The sequence below is a fragment of the Camelus ferus genome, unplaced genomic scaffold (genome assembly GCF_009834535.1).
Source record: "Camelus ferus isolate YT-003-E unplaced genomic scaffold, BCGSAC_Cfer_1.0 contig313, whole genome shotgun sequence".
Classification (NCBI taxonomy): Eukaryota; Metazoa; Chordata; class Mammalia; order Artiodactyla; family Camelidae; genus Camelus; species Camelus ferus.
Window position 1 is genome coordinate 153,732 of NW_022588524.1, and position 16,635 is coordinate 170,366.

Here is a 16,635-nt window from a genome sequence, read left to right on the forward strand (position 1 = left end):
ATCTGTAACCTTCAGAAGTGTAAAAGGGGCAAAATCTATATTGTATGTATTTTATCACAATACATACGTTAAGAAAGAAAAGCAAAGGTAGGGAGCATGGTACGGAGGGAGGCTCCTGGGGACATTTCCTCTGGACTGGTCCCCCTGGCATCTGAGCCCCAGGCAGGCCATCTTCCCAGTCCCCAAAATGTGTTATTCTGCACCCAACCTCCAGGCTTTGCTCATGAAGGTCAGCCTTGCTGAAAACCCGATGCCTGAGATGTAACAGAAAAGAACCAATCTGACTCCAGGTTAGGTGTGTTCCTTTGGCTTTAACCCTGTGCCCTGTTCTCTGGGCTCAGTCTTGCCGGCTCTGCACCTTTTGGAAAAGAATGTTGCCTTTAGCCTGAAATGCACAGGAGATCCCGTTCTCAAGGCTTTAACGTTTAAGGATATTAACACCTTTGCACTCCTATAAAGGTAACAAGTTGCAGAATAGAAAATAGCATTTGTTTTGCAGGAGGTTTGCAGGGGCACCTGTGACCTGACCCACAGGGACAGCTGCAAGAACAAAGGATTCCTGCACCGAGAAGTTTGCAACAGCCAACCACACCCCTGCCCCTTTTTAGTAAAAGAGGAGCCTGAATTCTGACTTGGGGAAGATGGTTCTCCAAGACATTAGTCCCTCATCTTCTTAATCTGTTGACTTTCCAGATAAAGTTGCTATTCCTTAGCCCAACACCTCATCTTCCAATTTACTGGCCTGTCATGCAGTGTGCAGAATGAGTTTGGACTCAGTACCACAGGGACAGCAAAAGAATTCTGTCCGGAGACCCCACCAACGCACACAAGAAGGGAGAAAAGCTATTTTGCTTTCCAGAGTCAGTTTGTTCATCGTCCAAGAAGAAGCTGGATAGAACAAATTTAAATAATACTTTATATATAAACTCTACATGTTGATAAAGGAAAATGAGGCACAGAAACGCTGTGTGTTTATGGAGACCTCCACTCACAGTGGATGACAGATCTGGGACCAGAGCTGGTCCGTGCCAGAGCTCAGGTAGCTTTTCAACACAGCAAAATGGTCTTCTCTATCCACACACGGGAATCACTGCTGGTGCCTTTCAAATTAAGAAAAAGCAAACTGTTCTTGACACATTTGGTTGACATCTTTCTTTCGACTTTGCAATTTGGGTTAGGGAATATATTTAGATGGGGAAAGTCTCAGGAAAAGAGTGAGAGCTTTTCCTGATTCCATATGGAGCTCTACTGATGCACCATTTTTCAAAATAGTCCCTGTAAATCTTTTTTTTTAATACGTGCATTGTTATTGTCCTCTTTAAAGTGTTTTCACTGAAGAATTTACATCTTTATTCGCTGTGGTAAAACCAGCGAGTGGAGATGCCGTCGTCAAAAACAAAACCAAACGAAGCAAAACCAGAAAACTAGAACCACAAAGATCATCTTTAAAAGACATATTTAACGTTTAACCTGAAAAGACATTTGGCATTTTCAAGAAGCCCTCTTAGGAACGATGTATCAAATACTTGAGGTCACATAATGCTATTTAAATGGAAATCCATCTGAGTGATGTTAATGTTTGACATTTAGGGGGAAAAAGTTGAAAGTACTAGAATGGCAAAGAATAGCTCTTTGTGGAATCAGATGAAGACCTTCAAACTCATTCCACTTCCAGATCCAAAAGTGGGGCGCTTGCCTGGGGAATGATGTCATGCAATCTATTTTAAGTTACCGAGGAGAAGGGGGTCCACCTACCACGCTGTGTACAGACACAGATCAAAGTCCAAAAATGTAGAAGAAATTGGCAAATCAGAAAAGTGACATAAACATTAGATGTAATGAAGAAACTTGCCCAAGGTCACACAAACTATAAATTCACAAACACCTGCACACAGAAAATCAGGACAAAGTATGCACTGACCAAAAACACTCAGAATCAGGCAAATGTAATATAAATTATGGCAGGAAAACTTCCTAATTCTGTGTACTGGCTGTTTCTCAAGTCAAACAGGACTTGCTGCTGGAAATGACATAGTAAAAGTAGGCAAAGAAAGGCTGAGGGTTCAAACGGACAGAACGGTTCTTACTAGAGCACCGAACTATTCTTTGGAATCATGCAATAATCAAAACTGAGATTCAGGACAACTGTAACCAAACTTCAGAAAGGGAGCCTAATGAAATGGCAGCTCGAATTAGTTAAAAATCTGAATTGCATGAGAGTGGAAAGAAATCCAATTTTAGAATTATTGAATTTTAAATAGAGGCAAACTCTAAGATCGCACGGTTAGCAAATGCATATCTGAAGGAGTTTTTCCTGGTAAAGGTATTTAGAAAACCAGACCAATGAACACATATGAATCATGTAAATAATAAACCATCTTTCACAGTAACTTAGCTATTAAAAATGTTGGGCATCTGGATAGCATCAATCACCGTGTTTGAAAAAAATGTCATAGCGCACACAGCGCAGAATGACATACAACTCATAAAGTTGCCCAGAAAAATCACATAGACAAATGGGACCCATCACATTTAAATTAAACTAAAAACAGAGGGCAAAAGGACATTTTTAAAAAGCCTTCATTACAGACATGAAATGAATGCTATATTTTCTCATCACTTATAAGGTATACATTTATTTAAAATAATAAAATTTAGAGCATCTTTAAGTGTGTCTATGTCTCCCTGTTTATAAACACACACATGTACAAATGCATGTGTGCATATATATATATATATTCCATACATACATACATGTGTATATGTTTATATTATATTTATATACTTTGTGCACACATATATGGATTTATAAAAATTTGGTTACAAGGTTAGGGACTGGAATATGGGAAAAATCACTAATGATCAGTATTTGGAATTAGAGGTAGAAGATAATAAATATTATATAAATAATATCATATGTTATGTTATATTATCCACGTGTATCTTTGTATCATTTGATTGCCCTTAACCTCTCAAGCGTTTCCCTCCAGCCCACCCTATGTGGTACCATCTGCTTAGGAGTGAATGATGTTGACTATTGAAATTGAGATTTTTCACAAAAGGAAGCACCTATTGGAGTGTTTCAGCCCATTGTGATTGTCACCATCGCATCTGCACATGTTGCCCAGAAGGGGCCCCTACAATGTCCATCATCTGCCCGTTGGAGCCTGTTCGATCAGACATTCAGTACTTACTACTGTAGAATAAATCTTGTGAAACTATCATTACAACATGATTTTCTTTTTTTAAAAATCACGTGCAAAAATCCTTTAGGAGGGTTTGGTTCAAGATAGGATGGAGTGTACACCCTGTGCCCTGTCCTGTTCACTGAATATTGATGTCCAACCCAGATGGAAAACACAAGCCATCTGAGGACTCTGGAGAGCAAACAGATCAGGCAGAAGGTCTCAGCAAAGAAACAGAACAAAAAGAACAGTCAAATGGGAAAGCTTAGAGCTGAAATACACTTGAGTAAAGAAAACCAACAAAAACAGACATTGACATTTCCTGTGGCTGTTGCAGCAAGTTCATACAAATGGGGCGGCTTTAAAAACAACAGAAATGTACCATCTCGCACTTCCGGAAGTTAGATGTCTGAGATCAGGGTGTCCGCGGGGCCATGCCTGACCGAGAAGCTCTAGGGGAAATTCTGTCCCTGATCTTATCCAGGGTCTGCTGTTTGTAGTCTTTACATAAAGCATGAAAAATAAAGGGCTCGCAGATTAGAAAGAAACAGGAAAAACTCATCATCTTTACAGTTGACATGAGGATGTAGAAAATCTTGAGAATTATACAAAAATACCTCCTAGAACTAATAAATGAATTTATCAAGTTGCAGGCTGCAAGATCAACCCCCAAAAATTAACTTTACATCTTTATATATTACCAATAAGAGCTGAAAACTAAATTAAAATAACCTGACTATAATTTCCAACAGTTTCAAAAAAGACATTCTTAGGCATAAATCCATCAAAATATAAATGAGCTCTGCAAGCTAAAACAAAAATATAAAATTGCTCATAAAAGCAAGAGAACTCAGATAAATTGGCAAGCATATTAGTTTTTTGGGTTGGATTACTCAGTATAATACAGGTGTCAGATAACCCCACGTTGTACTATAGACAAATAGTAATTCTAAACAAAATCCCAGGGTGAAATTTTATAGTCACAGATAAACTGATTTTAAAATTTATGTGAAAACCAAAGGGCCTCGTACACCCAAAACAATTCTGAAAAAGAAGGATTTTAAAAGACTCACTTCAGCCAGTGTTGAGACTTACTACACAGTTGCAGTAATCAAGACAGTGTGGGGTTGATTGACAAAGGCACACTGATTCAGGGGGCAGAATAGTGTTGAGACCCCAGAGAAACGATCCGTTGATTTTTGACAACACAGAGAATCTAACGGAGAAAAATGTTCTCTTCAACAAATGATGTTGGAACACTTGGACAACCATCTGCATGTAAATAAGAACTTGAACCTAAATCTCACAAATTGTACAAAAATGAACTCAAAATGGATCATGCCTTTAAATGTAAAATTAAAAAAAAAAAAAAACTATCAAACTTTTACAAGAAAACAAGACTATTTTCCTGCCTGGGGGAAAGACTATGAGACCTGGCCTCAGAAGCAAAGGGCATTAAAAACAATAATAGGAGATAAATTTTATCAGAGCTAAAATGGCTTGTTCTGCGAACTGTTTCTTGAGAAACTGAAAAGACCAGCTATAGATGAGGAGAAAACATTTTGAAATTACATATCTGACACATTTCTTATGTCTAGAATAAATACATTTTAAAAAATCTGAAAACTCAGCAGTGAGTAAACTATAATATAATTTTTTTAATATATTTTTAATTGAAGTACAGTCAGTTACAATGTGTCCATTTCCGGTGCACAGCACACTGTCCCCGTCATGCACATACATACATGTATTCATTTTCATATTCTTTTTCATTAAAGGTTATTACAAGATATTGACTATAGTTCCCTGTGCCATACAGAAGAAACATTTTTTTAAATCTATTTTTATATATAATGGCTGTATATTTTTTCAATGAGCTAAAGTGTTGAATAGATTCTTGGCCAAAGAAGATATACAGATGAAAAATAGCACATGAAAAAAATGTTCACCAACATCACCACCAAGCCAAATTCAAGACCACAATAAGGTATCACTACACATCCCTTAGAATGGCAAATATATATATATATATTTTAATACATTTTATATTTTCAGTATATATACATATATATCAATATATGTATTTAACCAATGTCCTTCAATAGGTGAAGAGGTGAGAAAACGTAATCAATCCACGCAATGGAATAGTATACAGCAACAAAAAAGGAATAAACGATTGAGGTGTTAAGTGATTGAAATGTATTCCAAAGGTATTATCTTAAGTGACAAGCTTGTAGGCAAAAATTAATACATACCTATGTAATTCCACGGAGAAGAAATTTATGAGTTTCAGGGGTTGGGGCCGATTTTGACTGCAGGGGCATCCACGGGGGAATGCAGACAGTCATCCATAGTAATGGATCTGTTCTGCCTTCTGCTTGTGATGTCAGTTATGTGAGTCTGTGTGTATTTTATCATTCATTTATCCGTACACAAATAAAGTCCATTTCACTGTGTGTTAATGAAAAAATTCAATTTTAAAACTTGTCTTAACAAAACAATCCCTTTTCCACTCTCATGTGAAGACTTCTGGACAACAACGTCTATTGCCTTTGAATGTGGTTTGTCAGTAAACGGCTACTTAACATGTTGATGCTTGTGGGGAAAAAAAATACCATAAACATTTCATATAAAATGATACAGGAGACTATAATACCGACAGTCCCTGAACAGAGGTCACTGATTTTTGAATGAACGGTGTTTGAAATAACGAGATTTTGCTCAGCTTAATGAAACACTTTCTGCAGGCTGGAATTGTGTTTCTATATATATATATTTTTTTTTTTTTCTAATGCCCTAATAGCAACATTGAATTCTAACTCAGGCACCCTGGCTTCTCATCTTTAGATCAAATAACTCTGCTAACTGGTGAGGCTCACCCCTCGACCATCTGCCACACCTGTAATCCTGGCAGCTGCAGGACAAGGCTGCACAGTTGTCCTTCTTGTTAACTGTTAATCAGACACAGAGCACCCAGGGATGATGATGAGACTCCTGCCCACGGAGAATCCTCAGAATCGCCAGGTGTGGGAGCACCTGCCTCCTGCCCCGCCCAACACTCTCTCCTAAACAATCAAACAAAGCAAAACAAATCCTTTCTCTGACATGAGTTGTTGCAAAACAGTCTATTTTATTTATTTATATTTTTTTATTATCCTTTGCCTCTGCATGGGACTTGCTTCCGGAAAAGATCAGGGAAAGGTGTGATGGGTGACAAGACGTATCACAGCACCTTACCTTTGAGGCTCGTAGGGCCAGAATCTGGGAGGGAGTAAATTGATCAAGGAATGAGAATTTCAAGGAGAGGCATGTCAAGAGGAGGATTTGGTGGCAATTAAGTCTGTGTTGAGTCAAAACTTGCAGCTCTCATGACATTGTCACTATGTCTGTGGTCTGCCATCCACAGCAACGTTCCCATGACATTAATGATATTTAGGAGGACGACATTAAAATTAAACCACATCATGACATGTGACATCGGGGTTTGTCTTCCTTGTGGAAACCATCACCTGGACAGTGTTTACCGACACAAAGCACGTGCTATTCAGCATAAATGATATAGTTCCAATTTTAGGGAATGTTCCCAGGAAAAAATAAATTTAAAGCTACCCTCAGTTTTGGTTTTTTTTTTTTTAATTTCCAAATCTCCCTTGGACTGCCTTTCTATATGGCTTTCTGGAATCTGTCTCTCTTTTTATTTTTTTTGCCTTCTGCCGCATACCATCATTTTTTTTTTTTTCACTTTTCCCATCCTGCTGGTCTCTTTATTAGCATCTGTCTTCTCTTGTTTCTGCTAATTCTGTGGTTCTCAATCGGGGTACCCCACCTCCGGGGGGAATTTGAAAACTGGATCCATGTCTCCTCCGGGGGGTGATCTCAGACTTCTTTATTTAGATGGACCACTGATCTGGTTAGCCAATGAGTTCCTGTGACTCAAGTCCTCAGTGTGAAATAGAAATATTGAAAACTCAACTCGCCCTCTCCAGGAAATGGAACACAACTCTCTACCACTTAAGTGTAAGCTGAGTGTCTTTCTTCCAAGGAGGGTTATAAAGGAAAGAGAAAAGGAAAAGTAACTTGCAGTGGAGGAATCCGAAAGACAGTCCCTCAGCCACACGGCCAAGGTCAGTGTCGGCTGCGGTTCATTACTTGTGACAAATGAACTATATTAAGTTTTTAACAACGGGAGAAATTGTATGCTGGGTTATATACACAACAGCTCTCTGGACTATCTTTGCAACTTGTACGGAAATCTAAAATCAATTGAAAATTAAAAGTGTATTTAAAAATGTCTTACCCTTTCTCCATTTTGGGTCCCTCTGCTCTGTTCCTCTGTATCTGTTAGTAGTTAAACCTCCACCCAGTGAATGGAAAACTTTGGGGGGTAAATCACGAAGCACATTTCACCACTGTCCCTCTGTTCCATTGTCTGAAATTCTTGCCGCATCTCTAAGCACACTTATTGGTTTACATGCAAATGTCATCCTCTAAATTAATTGTCATTTCTGTGAGTAAGAAAATACTTTCTGTTCCGACCAAGCGAAGTCTTCCTACCTGCTGCTTTAATCATTAATCACGGCGGATTCATCTCATTTAAATTGACATATATCACTTCTCCCCTTTGGGACAACACTGAGGACCTGAGTCACAGGAACTCATTGGCTAACCAGATCAGTGGCCTGCAAATCTGTGGTGGTCCCAGCAAAGAGATGTGATGTGTTCCAAAGTTCCCTGATATTTGTGATGCCAAGAAACTAGTTGTTTTGCTTCTTTGATTTCAGAGTCCAGCGACAAATTACCCATTCAGTCTTTGGTGTACTTTTACACATAACATGTTTGCATTGTTCTGGAGTTTCTGTTAATATGAATGACCCAAAGCTGGTGCATTAAAAATAGCCCCACTGGAGACAGATCTGCTGCCCAGAAAGAAAAGGGAAAAATAAAAGAGGCTTGGTTTCCTTTAAAATAGGAAGCCAGGTGTATTACCCCAATTGAATTGCATCCTTTTGTTTTTCTTCCAAGGATGCACATGCGGAGATCCTGCTGGTTTTCAATAATTCTAGCACACAGAGCTGCCTCAAATCTTCCAGAGAGCACAGGCAAGTTCTTAAGGCAGGTGGGGCAATAGTCATGATTCTGTGTCAGTGAACAGCTTCTCCTCTGTGCTACGTACACCTCACCAAAATCTCATTTGGAAGTTATGGGGAGTCCACGCTGATTTTCTGGCATTAGGTGAACCCTCTATCACAAATAGCCCCCTTCTTTTTAAGAATCCCATCTGCTACCGAAAGAGAAATTGGAAAATCTTGAAGGTAAGGGGCTGGAGATTGACAAAAAGAATATGAATCCTGCTGCTGTAAGAAAATTTCTATGATTTCTTTCTTTATCCAGATGCTCCAGGGGAGAGAGTGTCCTGTTGGCTTATCCTTTATATAATCAAAGGTAGAAGTTAGTCACGAAGAAACTCAGAAAAAGTATACCGTGGGGGCAGGCATGAGTATAAACTTGCCCATCCGACACAGGAATGCAGACGGATGGCGAACAGAGGATAGTGTGTTTTATGGCATCAGATTCAAGGCTCATGTGCATATGCTTAAACATCCCTTCCCTCTCCCAACCTGCTACACCAAGTGATGGTTTGATTTAAAATCACATAAGGACTTTTTAATCCATGTGTCTTGCAAAATATCTCTCAATTTGTTCCAAAAATGTCAACTCTTTTTTCCCTGCTGTCTCTTTCTCTCTCTTCTGTCTCTCCTTCTCTCTCTTCTTTTTCTTTCATTTCTCTCTTCTTTCTCTAATAGCTATCTCATCCATGTGGTCCAAAGACATCACCCTTAATCTGATTTACAATGTTGATAATACTTTTCTTTTCATCTTCTACCAGGAATCAGGTTTACTAGTGTTAAAAGCGCAGGGGTCATAACCTCCCAAGCAATCAATGGGCTACTGCAGAGGACAACTTTGAATGTGGTCATGGAAGTCTCTGGCAAGAGGATTGAGCCACAGAAATGGGGATCCAGGCCCATGAGCCTCCCAGAGCCTTGGAGTGTGAGGAGGGAGATTATGATTTCAGAGGCGATGGCCAAGGCAGAAGATGGCCAAGAGAAGGCGTCTTAAATAGATTTTTTTTTTCCTCTACAGTGTAGGACAGAAAGAATCAAATGGGGGAGAAATGAAAATAAAAACTCAGCAGACATTGGCAAATAGGAGACCTTCCTCCCTGTACCCGCCAATGTATCACTAACGCTTCTAAACTGCTGAAGAATCACCAAGACAACAACAGAATGCTGGTTTCAGTCTTGGAAAACAAAACATCCAAAGCAAAAGAAGCACAAGATGTTACAGTTGCAGATGCGGAAGTAATGTCAACGACTCACAAGTCAGCTACATGTGTTAAAAGGAAACGTTACTTCACCACAAACAGAGTAACTGCTCAGTTCCAGGGCCATGGTTCCTCTCCAGCTCTGATAATATCTCCCTAGGTGTATTTTTGAAGGGTTTCCACGTTCCTTTTCAGGAAGCTGGCCTTCCAGGATACAGAGAATAATTCCAAATAGAAAAGTGAATACCTGCTATTCCTCAAGAGAGATTTGGAATTGATTTTGCATCTTGTAGTTCAGGGGCCGGTAAGTCTACTGAAAATGTCTTACCTAGAACTGTATCTGTCCATCTCAGTGTAAATAAAAGTTTTATCAATCTATGTAAATGTGCTTCATTGGGCGACTTCAAAACCAACATTTTGGTCAGAAAATCTTTCAAACTGGAAAAAAAATCATATTTGTGGATCTGCTAGTAAACATACATGCCTGAAAATGCAGAACAAAATACTTTTCAGTGGAACAAGGATGGAATCTAATGCTTCCAAGAATTACTAAAACAGGGCATTTTAGAGTCTAAATCTGAACAAACTAAAGGTCAAACTAAAAGGAAGACGAAGAGGAGAGAAAAGCTAATGGAAAGAGGAAATTGAAGTCTACTTCAAGGCATGAATGGAGCAAACGTGCAAATCAAAAACAAAACACAATTTCCCCCCCCAAAATGGAGTGGACGTGTCACTGCGAGCAGTGCTTACAATTTCAATTTGACAGTGAGGGTTCATCTCACTCATTTTAAGGTAAAGTAAAAGGAGCAATAATTCTAAAAGAGAAGAAAGCAGCGGAGCCTGAAATGAGCACCTGTGAATCGAATAGCTGAGTAGTCAGCGAGGTGATTCCGGTGGCTTCCATTTGCCTCCTAAAAACACTTGCGTTGACTCCATTCAGACTCACCCGCAAATCAGATCACCAGCCACCAGGCCTTGAGCTCAACCAGCACTGAAATATATTCATGAGAAGAGAGGGAAGATTCAAAGCCAAAACATCTCCTCCAGCACAGCATCCATCGCCTCGCTTAGCCTGATGGCTACCACCAGTATCGCCTTATCTCCTGTCGTGAGAATCAGAATAAAACAGAACACTGTTTTGTTTTTTGTTTTTCTTCCCCAGGAAGGAAGGAAGGATGGAAGGATGGAAGGAAGGAAGGAGGAAGGAAGGAAGGAAGGAAAGAAGGAAGAAAAGGAAAGAAAAGGAAGAGAGAGAGAGAAAGCCCAGTGGTGTTTGTCTAAGTAGAGGTGTCCAGACAGCATTAACTATAAGGAAGACCCACTAGCACTGGAAGAAAGAAAGGATTCATCTATAGATTTCTGTCCCTTGAATTCCATTGTCAAGTAGGAAAAAAAAAGAAGACACAATGACAATTCTGTGGGGTGCCATCGAAGTACGTGCTACGTACCCCCACTTCTCAGAGAGGCTCTGCAGGAGACTTCAGGACTCTTGACAGGACTCTTCAAATCATAAACATTTCTTCCAAACTCTACTTGATATGCATTTCTTTAACCCCTTCATAAATCCAGGCTTATTTTTCTTTTGAATGTAAATGCCTGTTTCAATCCTTGTCCTCGTTTAGATTTCTTATAAGGTCTCAAACCTTATAGTGTCTCTTATAAATCTGTTGAAATGTATCTCATATATTGTTGTTTTGGAAAGCAACAATTATTAAAATGAAGATGCTTGAATTATAAGCGTTCGCCATCCCCTGTTTGCCTTATATGGGGGGGGGGGGTAGAGAGTGAATGGCTTTTAGGCTGATATCTGTTTGACTGTCTTTAACACAATATTTGAGTAAAGTAATTCCTTGACACTCACAGTAGGATGTCGACTTGTCTGCGGACCCCTCATCCCACTTGCTGCATTTATCATACAAAATATTTGTGAGATGGTATGAGCCCACTTAGGCTGCGATACCAAGATATCACAGCCTGGGAGCTTGAAATAACAGAAATGTAATTTTCAGAGTTCTGGAGGCTGGACGCCCAGGACGGATGCTGTGGCTGATCTGGTTTCCGGTGGGGGCCCTTTTCCTGGCTGGCAGACGGCCGCCTCCTTGCTCCCTGCTCACTGGCCTTTCCTTGGTGTGTGTGCTCATGGCTTGAGGTCGGGGAACTCTCCAATATCTCCCCTTTTAAGGGCACTAATTCCATTGGATTATTATATTAAAAATACTTTAAAAAAATCTTAACCTTTTGCACGAAGCTTTGCTGCGTAAGTGCTTCTATGAATGGCTTTTGTTCAACTTCGTGGTTGAAAGAAATCTTCTCCTGTACCCTCAGCAATCTTTTTCCACACACTTTTTTTCTCTTTAGCAGGTGACTGTCATCTTATGAAAATGATAAAGATTTCTGCCATCTTTGGTTTACGCACACAAACAGCCATCCTTGGCGTGGAATGACTCATTCTTTTACCAATATATTACTAGAATGGATTTTTAACATTTATTATCAAAGCATTGCGTGTGATCCCTTTTTCAAGACAAGCCACGGGGATTGTAATGGAAAGCTTCTGGATCAAGACATTTATAAATGGAACGCATCCTCCCTGCTAACTGAGATAGCATCTCAATCTGAGCCTGATCAGGGAAGGCAGATAAATGTGCAAATAAAACCAGTTATCTGTTCACGCCCGATTTCCTTTTGTTGTTCATCACAAAAGACAAGGCTGCCGTTGTGCGATGGCCTTCAGCTGCAAGTATCAGAAAATCCAACCACAGGCAAGGTAACCGCAAGGGTTACTGAAACCATATGCCCCCAAATCCCGAAGTGGGGAGTCCAGGGCTGAGGACCTCAGGAGCCATCCGCCTGCCCCAGCATCCTAATTTGGGGGTGTCTACTTAAGGGACACAGAGAGACACGGCAGTTTCTGGCATCAAAAAAAAAAAAAAAAAAAAAAAAAAAAGCACCTGGAAACAAAAAAGAGGCAAGCCTTGAATTAAGGAAGAAAAATCATTCCTGCAAACCTCTGAAAGCCCGTGGACCAGGGCAGGTTTACCTGCAGGACCGAGGGTCCCTGCAAAGGCATGGTCTCCATCAGTCCTGTGCACATCTCCGTGTGCATTTCTCATAAGATGACGGTGACGGTGACGGTGCCAGAGCAGGGGAGTGTGGCATTTTGTTGACAACGAATCCCGTCTGTGACATCAAAGCAGCTTTAAATTTACTCTGTGAAAGGGTGTTGATGCTGGTAGTGTTCTGGAATGTTTGACGCCCAGGCTCCTGTTTCTGTCCACTCTGGGATGCGGAACTCTGACTCGCTCACTTAATGAAAAGGCACACATCACAGGACCCAGAGGGACAAATCAAAGTGCAGAGGGGAGAGCCAGAGAAAGAACAATCTAAAATTCTCAAAGAATCGTATATCGAGCTGTGAATACATGGCTGACCCTGACTCCTTAGTGCCCGACACGGACACAGAGGCCCGTCACCCACCTCCTGCTGAGTGACTTCCCTGGTCCACCCTCCAGTTCCTGGAGAGCCGGGTCCCCAGTCTCGCAGAGGAAACCCAGGATTCAAGCAGAAGCACCTAAGATTTCTAACATCAGCGGTTCCCTGAAGATGCTGCAGGATCTCCCGGGGTCTCCGGGCTGCGGCCAGCCCGGGGTGGGTCATTCCTTAGTCTGTTTCTCTCTGGCAAGTACATCACTGGGGTTCAGAAGGGGACCAGGCAGGTTGGAGCTGTGTCCACCGGTTAACAATGCCCGCGGCCAGCACCCTGAGACAATGTCCACTTGTTTTCCTCCTTGGCATTAAAGTCACCAGGTTACAGCTGGGGGATGTCCCATTACAGTCTCCCTTGTACTGAAGAAATATTCCTCGTCCTGGGCATTGGGTTAGTGGGAAACCACTGCCCACCCTTGACCCGCCTTCCCCTCTGAAAGGACGTCAGCTTGGGAGGCCCTCACATCCATCATCTTTCTGCAAACCAGCCGGGGAAGCCTGTCCTGGTTTGCTCTGCACTCAGTTCGCTGGAACAAACTGCTCCCGTCCCTTCCTGTTTATTTATTGAGGATGAGGTGGGAGTGGAGGTAAAATGAATGCATGGGATCAAACTCCTGATTCTGGAGGAGGGTAAGCTCGTTTGCTTGCAAATCTGCAGCCGTGCTATCCAGCGATGCAGTTGGTTTTTGTTATTCATGATAATTATAATCTATAATGATAAATATAATGGTAAATATAAGACACCGCAAACACTGAATTAGGAGATACTGGCCGTTGCTCCTAGTGGAAATACAGGGTTAGGTGCCTGCGAGCTTCTGGGCACAATCTTTCCATCAACCGATCACCGTGTCACCCTATTTTATGGGGTTGCTGTGGAAGGACTCCTTATTTGATAGGCATGGTTGATTTCATTGACGTTAAGTTCACTGGCGACCACAACTCACGCCTAAACAAAGCTTCTTTAACACGTGTAGTCTCTCCCTAAAGTCCATCACAACTTTCTCGTGCTTCAGAATCCTGAACAGCACCCAACGCTGTACTCGGGGGCAGTTTAAACAGCAATGTCACCAATAAAAAAAGCACACAATGTGAAAAGGGTGTCACTACCTTGACCGCAAAGAGGATGCTTTCCTGCAAGCTGAGAACTGAGGACAAGAAGGCAGAAAGCTCAGGCTCCGATGGGAACGTGCGTGCTCGACAACTCAAACCATCACTGCTCTGTGCGTGTGCGCAGATCACCGGGGAAATGTCACCAGTATTAATTTTGAAGTTGCAAAGGACTTTGGGCCAGTGGGTGAATCTGCAAATGCAAAATGTCAACTGTGAGGATCGACGGCATGTCAGTAAACCTGTTCTCTATGCGCCTTCCTCCCTTAATATCAGAATCAGGCTAGGGAAGAAAAGAGGAGTTTGGGGGGCTTGCCTTGATTTACCTTGAAAGCTTAAATGTTTGCAGAAAATCTGAACAAACAGTACAGAGAATACAATTACTCTGACTTGCCAAATGGTTAAATCTGACCTCACTGCTGAGTCTAGCTCTCTCAGCTAATCTCTGTATCACAGAATCTCATCCCCCAAGAACTCGGCAAGCTTCCTTTAAGGGAACGTATATGCTTCTACAAAATGCAGTGTCATGACTGGGTCTGCAGAGCGGGAGGTCACCTGACCCTGGGGGGATGGATGCCCTGCAGAGCGGGAGGTCACTTCAGCATGTGGTTAAATGCACGTGATTGTCCCAGGAGCTGGATGCACTGGGAGAGGAGCCCGGTCACTAGTGGCTTAAAAATCTCTGTGTGACCCCTGATAATCAGCAACATATAGGAAAGGGAACAGTGGAAAATGAAGTTCAGTGGAGCCCACACCAGCACACTCATCATGGATTGAGATGTACTGTGATCAATGAATGTGACAATTAAGCATAAATGGGTAAAAGGGGGGAGGTTGTAGCTCATTGTTAGAGCACATGCTTAGCACGCATGAGATCCTGGGTTCAATCCCCAGTACTTCCATTAAAAAAAAAAGAATTGAATTTCATTAAAATACAAACTTTAAAAAAAAGTGTAAGGGGATAGTAAGCTGGATGAAACATGTTAGCTAATACTTTCAGGAAGAAGGAACAGGTGTTAAACATTTTCCAAAAGCATGAAAGGATGGACATTTTGTTCCATCATGCCTAGACTTGTAAACGAAACTTCTCTCTATTAAAAGTTTAAGCGGTTAAAAAAGAAAAAGTTTAAGACGTAAGTAAAGAACTCTGTTGCTTCAAGGTCTTTTATCCTATTAAAGAAAAAAAGCATAAAAACATTATTTTCTAATATTTCTGTTCTATCAGCCAAAATTTGGCTCCACTGTATTTTCTTGAAAAGTTGCTCGTCTGTTTTTAATTACAAAATTGAATCCATTTCCTTCACTTCCTGAAATCTTGAATGTCTTTATAATTAGTGAAGACAAAGTTCAGGAAACTATGATGCAGACAGGAAACAGCATAGAATGCAATGATAACAAGTTACATTTGTTGCAAAAATGGTCGTTCATATTCAACTTCTGGGGGAAAAAAACGGGTCAAATGTTTTCAGACAAAGAGTGAAAAGTTACATCAAAGATGATCCCCTGACCATCATAGAATCTGAGATCATGTTTCCTGTTACTCTTGAGGGTCACTTCCATTTTGTTTGTATTGATTTTCTTCTTCTTTTTTTTTAATTGCTTTTAGCAATGTTTCGAGTTCTTCACTAATTAATTCATTTATTTGTTCATTCTTGCACTAAACAATGATTGCCATAAACAATGCTTGCCAGCTCGATTGATGTCAAATTCTGAGTTGTACTAATAAATAATAATTATTAATGATAAATTAACAATAAATAAATAATTGCCATTAATTAATATTATTAATAAATAAAAATAACATTATTAACATCAAATATGTTGAAATGGACATGCGATCTCAATTAAAATCTATATTAACATGATAAGTTAGTTACCATATTCAGTTTACTTGGAGAGTTTCACTTGGATCATAAATTATGGAGTTAGGATTTAAACATAGGTCTGTTCAGTTGCACTCTGTAATAATTAGCTCATAGTCGAATGGAAAGAAAAGTGGCCTGCAAATAAAGAATTTTGTGTCTTAAATTCTCAGCAGATTTGTTACAAACTACAAGGAGAGAGTGGTCGAGTGACTTTATACTGGCAGGAGGAATTTTAGCTTAGTCTTAATGCTATTTAAGTCTTAAAATTATTTATTAAGAGAGCAAAGTGATAAAGATCATTCCAGAAGGAAAAGAACAGTTTAAACACAAAGTTATGAGTTAAAAAAAAAACCTTAATTTGAAGATCTGGGAGCAATTTAGTAAGAAGAGAAACTATTAATACGAAGCTATGGTAGTAGGTTAGGACAGGGATGTCAAAAAATGGGTTTTTCTCCAAAATCTGTATTAGTCGGGTCAGGTTGTCGTAGCAAGATACACAGAGTTCGATAGTTTAGACAAAATTTTCTTACAGTCCTGGAGGCTGGGAGTCCAAGGTCAGCTTTGTTTCTGAGGCCACTTCTCCTGGCTTGCAGGTGGCCTCTGTCTCCCTGTGTGTTTACATGCTTTGTCGACAGGTGCATAGGCAGAAAATGAGCCCTTTGGCCCC